The 9878-nt window shown below is 37.4% G+C and overlaps 1 protein-coding gene across 1 annotated transcript in view; it reads left to right on the plus strand.

Annotated features, from left to right (window-relative positions):
* The window catches only part of LOC130236939 (protein disulfide isomerase CRELD1), an 18560-nt gene extending 16488 nt beyond the window's left edge, over positions 1-2072 (plus strand). The window contains exon 6 of the mRNA XM_056467698.1: positions 1-2072. This exon is cut by the window's left edge and continues 806 nt beyond it. The gene's annotated coding sequence lies outside the window, so the exon portion shown is untranslated.
* Positions 2073-9878: the final 7806 nt, after the last annotated feature.

Below are 9878 nucleotides of genomic sequence, written 5' to 3' on the forward strand. Positions count from 1 at the left end.
CAGAAGTATAAATAAGCCATTATACTCTATTTCATAGGTCACCACAGCGGAATGAATCGCCAACTATTCCAGCATATGTTTTAAGCAGCGGAAGCCTTTCATGCTGCAACCCAGTACTGGGAAACACCCATTCACACACACACACACACACTCATACACTATGTCCAATTTAGTGTATTCAAGTAAACTATTCAATAGCACCTGGAGGAAACCCATACAAACACGAGGAGAACATGCAAACTCCACACAGAAATGCCAACTGGTTCAGCCTGGGACCTGAACCAGCGATCTTCTTGCTGTGAGGTGACATTGCAAACTACTGTGCCACACCAATTTTAACATCTGGAACCTATTTTATTTGAAACTGCATTTAATCAGATTGCTTTCACACTATTAACACTGTTGTGGTTGAAGGCAATTATATATCCCCTGAAAGGACAAAGTCTGAAAAGTCACACATTTGATATCAAGTGAAAACAACCTTTGTTTCATATAATAAATCGTGATTTTAAATTGCATAATGGATCTTCTTACAGTAACACATGGTGTAAAGTGCCTTATTGTCTGTTAATTTGATAGGAGGCATGGTGGCTTGGTTAGCACTGTTGCCTCACAGCAAGAAGGTTGCTGGTTTGGGTCCTGGCTGGGCTACTTGGCATTTCTGTGTGAAGTTTGCATGTTCTCCCTGTGTTCATGTGGGTTTTCTCTGGATTCCCCACAGTCCAAAGACATGTGCTAAACTGTAGGTGAATTACGCAACCAAGGCTCATTCTAAAAACGTACCCCTATATGTATTTTTGGAGAGCACCAAATTTGTCCCAAGAGGTAAATTTTTTTTGCTGTTTTTATTTTCACGAATCCACCAGAGGCCGCTGTGTACGCTTTTTTCAGATCTCAAAATTCTCTCGTGAGTGCCATTCGCACCTGCTCTTCTCGAGTAAATCCACAAGAGGCCACTGTCAACTCACTGACTGACCGACCAATCGAACCCTCCACCTACCCCCTTCCCCAAGTCAAACTGACAGTGTTTTTAAAAGCAATCCAGAAAAGCCCCGATTTTTACCACATTTTCAGATTTTACCACATTCTCACCCTGTTATTTACTTGTTTTTGTCACCTTCTTTCTGGAACCGTTCTTCACCGGACTTGGAGCCCGCCATCGCAGTCAACTAACCTCTGAGTCTCATGTCCCATATGCTGCAAGCTAATGGACAAACTGGTAACAGTGGGAAAGCCGTCCATTCGGAGTTTAGCGCTCAGCTGCTAGCGCAAAAAGGAACGACATCGAACCGCACCGTAGCGTCCAATTTAAAGATGAAATGCATCCATACATATCTCTGGCTACATAATTCGCAATTTCAGAAATGTATAAAGCGCTACGTTTTCAGAATAAGCCTATGTTGGAATTGGGTAAGCTAAATTGTCTGTAGTGTATGAATATGTGTGTGTGATTAAGTGTATTGGTGTTTCACAGTACTGGGTTGTGGCTGGAAGGGAAATGAATGAATGAATGAATTTGATAATAGACACCAATATTCAAGAGGTGTGTAGTTAACTAATGTAGCATTATCCCATTCCACTAACTCGTATCAGGTATCAGTTTTGGATGAACATGAATTGAACTTGAACTACTGTGTTCATCTGATGCCATTTTTATTCTGCTTTTTTATGTGTGTGTGTGTGCGTGCGTGCGTGCGTGCGTGTGTGTGTGTGTGTGTGTGCGCGCGCGTGTGTGTGTGTGTGTCTGTGTGTGTGTTCAAACTAACAATTGAGCTTACTAGCATTGTACTAAGTTACTCTGTAAAAAATGCAGGGTTCCACACAATTCATTCATGTTGTCCCAACACAAATCGATTAAGTTAACTTTACACTTTTATCAAATTTATGTGGATTGAACATAAAAAAAATTCAGTTGTCCCAATGAAATCTCAAGAATTGTGTTGTCTCAACTCATTTTAGCTACTGTAAGTAGTTGGAACAAGTAAAAAATATTTTTGAGTGTATGAAATATAAACATTTTTGTGAATTGTGGGAAGGGGGATTAAAGAATAATATTATGAATATTGTGGAAATTGGGCAGTTTATTGCAAAACTGGCACATCTTTGTTAAATGTTGATAAAAGAAAATACAGTACAAAAATTTCAATTTTCAGATCTCTCCAGAGATGTTTAATAGGATTTAGATCTGGGCTCTGGCTGGGCCACTCTGGATGCAGTCCTCCAAGCTCATGGGAGTCATACACAATATTCATTCTTTTTACATTGCACCATGACTTTATATTCTATACTCTACATTATTTCTGTTAAGTGACAAGATTTTTGTCTAAGCAAAGTCAGACCTTACTGTCCTAATTAAATCATTAAAAATCAAGGCATGATCATATTTTATTTTGGTAAAATAAGCGTAATCTAGAGGCCTTTGCCTTTCATTATAGCCACTTCTGATACCGAATGATCAACTAGAAGTCAAGTTATTATTTGCTGTTCCAAAAACTTGGATAGTCGACAACACTTCTGTAAGGTAGTGTACAGTTATCCTGTATATATTTATATCATAAGTTCATAAAAAAAAATTACTGAGCTGAAACTTTTGAATGGTGCATTTTACATAAGACGTATAGTTATGAGGACTCTGTAAAAAATATTTTTCAGTGAATAAACATTTAAAAAAAATGAAACACCATATCTCCGAAAGAAAGTCACTTTTATTTAATGATATAAACAAGCCGACTGACACTCAAGAATAGTTGGGGGTTACGACACATACAATAGCAAATATCAGGGAGTTCGAGGGTTCAAAAACATCGAACATGACAGATTTCACACCGAACACCCCAGTCGACTTTTTCTGCAACACACACACACGCACTCATACACACAGCATTCACACCCTGAAACAATCCTGTTCGCATACACAGAAACAGTCATGCAAGCATATCCCACACTCGTTTAGCATCTCAGATCTGCACCCCCAAAACATGCGAACGCTTTTCATTTTGTTGCACGGGCAAAAAAAATCCACTGGCAGTGGGCAGGAAGATGTGGGCGAGGACACATCATATACTCAAAACACAGTACACACCATCATAATGCCAACGCTTGTCCTCCGTGATGCACACATACACACAGAGTCATTCAGCATGCGGACACACACATTGGACGTGTTTGCACTGCTGTACAGAAATAAAAAGAACTAATATATCATGTACAAATCTTACAGTCCCAAAAAAAGTAACGTAAATAATAATAAATATCTTAAAAAAGTAAAAACTAAAAAAACAATTATACTATTTCTTTTCTGGCATTTGTCACAGTGGTTTGTATCCATCCAGAGGTTTGCATTTTTTTAGGACATCGTGAAATTAAAGAAACAATGCACACGACAACTATAAATAATATAAATATAGAGAGAAATCTTTTCGTTCTCTTTAAGTTGGACCTCGAACTAGAGATCGCTTCGTTTTAAAGACTTCCTTTTATTATTATTGATTTCTGCGTAGAGATTTCATTTTCACCACAGCCCAGAGTTGGCACATAATGTACATAATCATGCATCATCACCACATAAATCAACATTTCTCTTATTATTATTATTATTTTTTTCCTGTACTTCTTTGTTCTGTATATTATATCTCTTCCCAAGGCAGGAGAATCATCCTCCTACTTCAAGTATTCAATAGTAAAAGGTCCTGAAGGTGGAGGACTGCAGTATGTCTCCCAGAAGGTCAAGTCTGACGTCTTTATTTATTTCTTTTCTTTTTTTTTCATCCTCTTGCTTTGCTTTACAATACAATTATAGACTTGCACAACAGACAGACAGACATAAATAGTAGAATATCAGATCAGACACTCCACTGCTGATTGAAACTGGACTCAGAAACATCCAATATGGTTTTTACATGTCGTGTGGACAGATTCAGGATCTGTGTTCCTTAATAAATATAGGTTCAGGAAAGCAACATGGGAATATTCTAGAATTAAGTGACAATGATTGAAAACTACTTGTTCATTTGACACTCGATGTCATTGTGAATATGTCTAGCCGATTCGAATGTTATCACTCAAATTAATAGGCATTATCAGTGGTTATCAGCTAGATATGGGCCAGTAGGGGCCTTGTGCACATACTGGTAGGCTCAGAAGGCTGTTATCATCCACCCACATGGTTAATCAGCTATATTAATAGAGAAGACTCCAGATCTGTTTTTACATTACTGTGACGGTTTGGGGTTGGGGTAGAAGTAGATGTTAATAAAATACAATTAATGGGAAATTTAATAAATAATATTGAAGAGTTCACACTTAGCTGATGATTGATAATAAAGCTTGTTTGGCATGCTGTCCCAGGAGAGAGCCCTCAGCTTATGAGATTCTCGAGCCCTGGGTTCCCTCCCGTTTGCTGGGCGAGATGGGAGTTTGAGCTCAGGTAGATGAACTAACCCCAGCTTATTTTTGGCTATTGACAGATATGGATGACTGAGGAGAGGTGTACTCGCTAAAAGCGTGGGTATGGTATAAATTTTTTGTGTGTTCAATTTACTTAGGTTGCGTGTTTTTGGACTGTGGGAGGAAACCAGTGAACCCAGGAAAAACCCACATGAGCATGGAGAGAACGAGCAAACAGCACAGAAATTCCGTCTGGTTTAGTAGGGACTTAACCAGAGATATTCTTGCTGTGAGGCAACAGTGCTAATCACTGGGTCGCCATGTCGCCCATCTGGAAAGTAGGGGGAGTAGGGGTGGAGGGGGGGTGGGGTTCTTCAAGAAGAAGATATTGAGATAAGAAAAACTTTGGTTATTTATAGTGAGTTAGGAATCATCTGATTGGTGAATCAATCATGAGCTGAGGCGGGAGCAGCTAAGAACAATCCTCTCGAAATTAGTTTTTAAATAAACTTCACTAAATAATTTTCGTGGGTTAATCAGCTATATTAATACAGAAGACTCCAGATCTGTTTTTACATTACTGACGGTTGGGTTTAGGGTTGGGGTAGGGGCAGACATTAATAAAATCCAATTAATGGGAAATTTAATAAGTAATATAAATAATTCTCATAAATAAATAACAGCCGTATGTGATCTATAGCTGATTAACCATGTGAATGGATGATAACAGCCTTCTGAGCCTATTAGTAGGCGTAGAAGACCCCTACTGGCCCATATCTATCAGATGAAATCACTAATAATGCCCAATTAAATCAAGTGATAACATTCGAATCAGCTAGACATACTCACAATGACCAAAAAGTGACATCTACATTACGGATAAGCCCAAAATTAAATTAAACGCAGTGTCAGAATTATGCTCTCCTTTTTGGCTCAGCAGTTATTCATTTTAAAGGCAATGCTCAAATTGTGAGGAAGAAAGAAGGTGAAACATTGTGTAACTTTGGCTGTAATGACATTTACTCACCATCATCTCATTTCAAACCCATATGATGTGTAGTGCTCAGAACAACAAATGAGAACATTATTAATCAGATCCAATAGTTTTTTCATTCATTCATTTTCTTTTCGGCTTAGTCCGTTTATTAATCCGGGGTCGCCACAGTGGAATGAACTGCCGACTTATCCAGCATGTTTTACACAGCGGATGCCCTTCCAGCTGCAACCCATCTCTTAGGAAACATCCATACACACTCATTCCCACACATACACTACGGACAATTTAGCCTACCCAATTCACCTGTACCGCATGTCGTTGGACTGTGAGGCAAACTGGAGCACCCGGAGGAAACCCACGCGAACCCAGGGAGAACATGCAAACTCCACACAGAAATGCCAACTAACCCAGCCGAGGCTCAAACCAGCGACCTTCTTGCTGTGAGGCGACAGCCCTACCTACTGTGCCACTGCATCGCCCAGATCCAATAGTTGTTGGCTCAAAATATGTGTAGTTTAAATAGATACAACCACTTTGTGCGAAGAACCACTTCATTTGGGGGTTTTATTCACTTATTAATGATTCAAATTGGTCACAGAAACTTAAGCATGCTTGCTTGATGTGTGAGAACCAATGAGGTTCAATATTGTTTGTCACTTACGCTTACGCCAGAACCAATGAGGTTTGTTCTCATGCTTGAGCTACTGTTGATGTTATTCTCATGGTGGCTTTCTCTCTATTTAAGAGGTTGCCACAGAGGAATGAACCGGAAACACCAAACACACACACATACACACATTCATACATTACGGACAACTTAGTTAATTCAATGCACCTACACAGCATGTCTTTGGACTGAAACCGGAGTACCAACAGGAAACCCACGCACACACAGGGAGAACATGCAAACTCCACACAGAAATGCCAACTGACCTACCGGGACTCAAACCAGTGACCTTCTTGCTGTGAGGCGACAGCGCTAACCACTGAGCCACTGTGCCACCCGGTAAGACATTTAATTTATTTCAAAATATTTGCTCTCTGATGAACAAATTTCAATTAGCATGGGTAAAATTATGACAGAATGGTCTAAACTAACCATTAAAAGTCACATAAAGTCATCATATCCAAAGTTGCACAATGCATTACAACTTCTGAGTGTTTCAAAGCTTAATTTGTGAAGCCCAAAAATACAACTAGTTCTGACACTTTGTGAATGCAGCCAAAGAATGATCTTCCAGAACACTTCGGAACAGAGGAGATTGAGGTTCTGGAATTAACATGAAGGCGCCTGAATAACAAGAATGTTAATGCAACATGGAAGCACAAACAGGTCATTTTAACAGTCTGATCTTGGCTATTTGTTGGGCTTTGCCAAACTTTTAATGTGAACTGCACAACTACAAACAACGGCAGGGAAATGACAGAGTATACGACAATGGAAAACAAGTGTTACCATCTCAGTGTAAGCTTCCACTTGAATTGTGTTGATGTTAAATCAATAGTCCACCACACACTGTAAAATCAATTAGTTACTTAAATAAAAACCTGTTAAAATGACTTAATTATGCAATTAACTGCTTTAAATGCATCGGGTTTACTCACTTTTTAAAACAGTAAATTCAAATAATGGCTTTTTATAGTGCAAAATGCTCGTTTTAATTTGGGAAAATGTGTCATTTCAAATCTGTGACATCTTAAATTCTTTTGTGGAACACAAAGATGTTTTAAAGAGAGCTGGGAACCAAACTCTTTTTGTTGCCATTTACTTCTATTATATTCTTTGACCATATTGTGGAAGTCAGTGGAAAGCAAAACTGAACTCTGAAGTGATTGCGTTTGGGAACAGAGATGAGGTTGGTGAATGCGTACCTTGGCTCTAAGAGTCAAACAACAAAAATAAGGTCAAGAATCTTGGTGTGATTCTGGAGTCAGATATGAGTTTCAGTAGGCATGTCAAAGCAGTAACTAAATCAGCATACTATCATCTAAAAAAACTGCAAGAATTAGATGCTTTGTTTCCAGAGAGGACTTGTTCATGCTTTTATGAGCAACAGGGTGGATTACTGTAACAGACTCCTCACTAGCCTTCCCAAAAGTCAGACAGTTGCAGCTCATCCAGAACGTTGCTGCCAGGATTCTGATCAGAACCAGGAAATCAGGGCACATCACAACTGTCCACAGGTCTTTACACTGGCTCCCAGTTACATTCAGAATAGATTTTAAAGTATTAATACTTATCTATAAATCACTACATGGCCTAGAACCTCAATACATTACAGATATGCTCACTGAATACAAACCAAACAGTTCACTCAGTAACTTAGTTACTTCAATTATGCTAAATCAAAAAATGTTGGTAATTAAAAAGCTTTGGCTTCAATTGACTTCCATTATATATATATTTTTTGTACATAAAATGGTTTCCTATTCCACAGAACAAAATATGTCTGACAAGTTTGGAATGACTTGAGTGTGACAAAATAATGGAGAAATTCATTTTTTTGGAGGATGAACTATTTTACAGTGCGTTTACACTGAAAATGTGAACACAATTTTAAGGCTTGTGCGCACCGGGGCGATTTTAGCTTGTGTTTATTGTCACTCATATCGGCACATATACTCAAGAGATTTTCACTGTCGATAAGCAAAGTGAATATGCAAAATCACTCCCTAACAATACATGACAAACATAAATACCCTGGTACACAAGGTGACGATGTGCAACTGTATGCGTCTGACACTCGCTTGTAGCACACTTTGATGCTTTTTCCTAGTGCATTTATCGTATAAGCTTTTCCACTTCTGTTTAACCTCCTCTACTAAACACCAGCTCAAAAGTTTGCAGAAAAAAAGGTTACAAGCCATAAAAGAAAATTAACTGAAACTCACTATCGAATCCTATTTGATTTGGAGTGGCTAGACCATTTGTGCTTGAGCGCCATTAAGCCATGTTTTACTGTAACTTCAGCAGCTCAAGGCACGTGAACAAAAGCAGCCAGTTATTAAAATAACACTTCAAAGCAAATAAATGAGCCCAAGGCATTTTTTTTAGTCATTTATGCTTGATGTTTTACACACTGGTTTCCACACTCAAATCGGTCCCTTTTATTTAGTCACGAGGCGTTAACACTGAAACAACAGAGGCTGTCATTTTGACTGTTTTAAAATTTAGTCATTAAATAACTCTGTTAAAATAAAAACCACATATCTACAATAGCCTGACTTTTCTTAAATATCTGTATATTTCTTTCTAACATTGTTATTCTATTAAAATAACAAAACACAAAAGATCTATGATCTATTTCTACCTTTAATTACCATAGCGGACAAAATGACCGCATGCATTTGAGTGTCTGCTGCTTTTCTGTGATCTTGAATATCCATGCCTATGCTGCCTAGCAAAATTATGCTAACAAAAACATAACTTTCTGATAGGAAAAACAAAACTTTACTTCAGATATGTCTTTTAATTATCTTCAGTGTCGTAAAAAAAACTTGCTCTCCTGCCTGAAAAAGTGAGAATGACAATGAAGCACGGGCGGTCTACACATTTACCTGTCCACATTTATAGGCTCTATTACCAAAAAGATCTTTATTTATGGTAATGATTACATAAAATATGCTTAATGCTTTGAATGTAAGTAAATATGATGTGACTTTTATATATAAATACGTCAGAATGAGTTATAGACCATTTTAAGGGATGTACTGTAAACCATAACAATGGTCCCAATTGCTTACAAAAAATACTGCAGTTTATGTATTTATTTTTTTAAGAATACTGCAGTTTTTTATAAGTAATACTGCAGTTTTAGTGAACTTCTGAAAAGTGCAGTTTTTTTGGACACGAAAAAAAAAACAGCATTATTTAAGTATATTGCAATACAACTGCAGTAAAACTACTACATTTCCTGCTCGGTGGACAATTGTTTCTAAATGAGGTTTCAGTACTTCAGTTGAATTGCTGAAGTATTACCACAATATATTGTATTGCACGTTTTAGAAGAACAACTAACTACAGAAATACATCTACAATACTGCGATACATAATAAAACATATAAATAATACTTATGTACCTAAGTGCAATAAATGATATACCATGTTCCGTTAAAACTCAACCACAATATTAAGAATCAAGTTTTCAATCAAGTGCAGTTAAGATGGAGTTTGCATGTCTTTACTCCAGTTTACTCCAACTTATACTGCAGTTGAATTTTATTGTACTGTATTTGTATTAGGTTTATACTTCATTGTATTGTAATTTTGCAATTGTACTTAATTTTACTGCAGTTATACTTCTATATACTGCTGTTTTACTTCAATTTACTGCAGTTATATTTTGTAAGGGATGAATTTCCTGCGTTACATTTTTAATTTCCATAGCTCCCAAGAATCCAAAAAGGTCCACATATTGATAAATAATTTTATGGCAGGTGTTTTAACATTAGGATATGATTAAATTGCCACTTGTTATGGTTGTGAAATCGTTTG

The sequence above is a fragment of the Danio aesculapii genome, chromosome 11 (genome assembly GCF_903798145.1).
Source record: "Danio aesculapii chromosome 11, fDanAes4.1, whole genome shotgun sequence".
Classification (NCBI taxonomy): domain Eukaryota; kingdom Metazoa; phylum Chordata; class Actinopteri; order Cypriniformes; family Danionidae; genus Danio; species Danio aesculapii.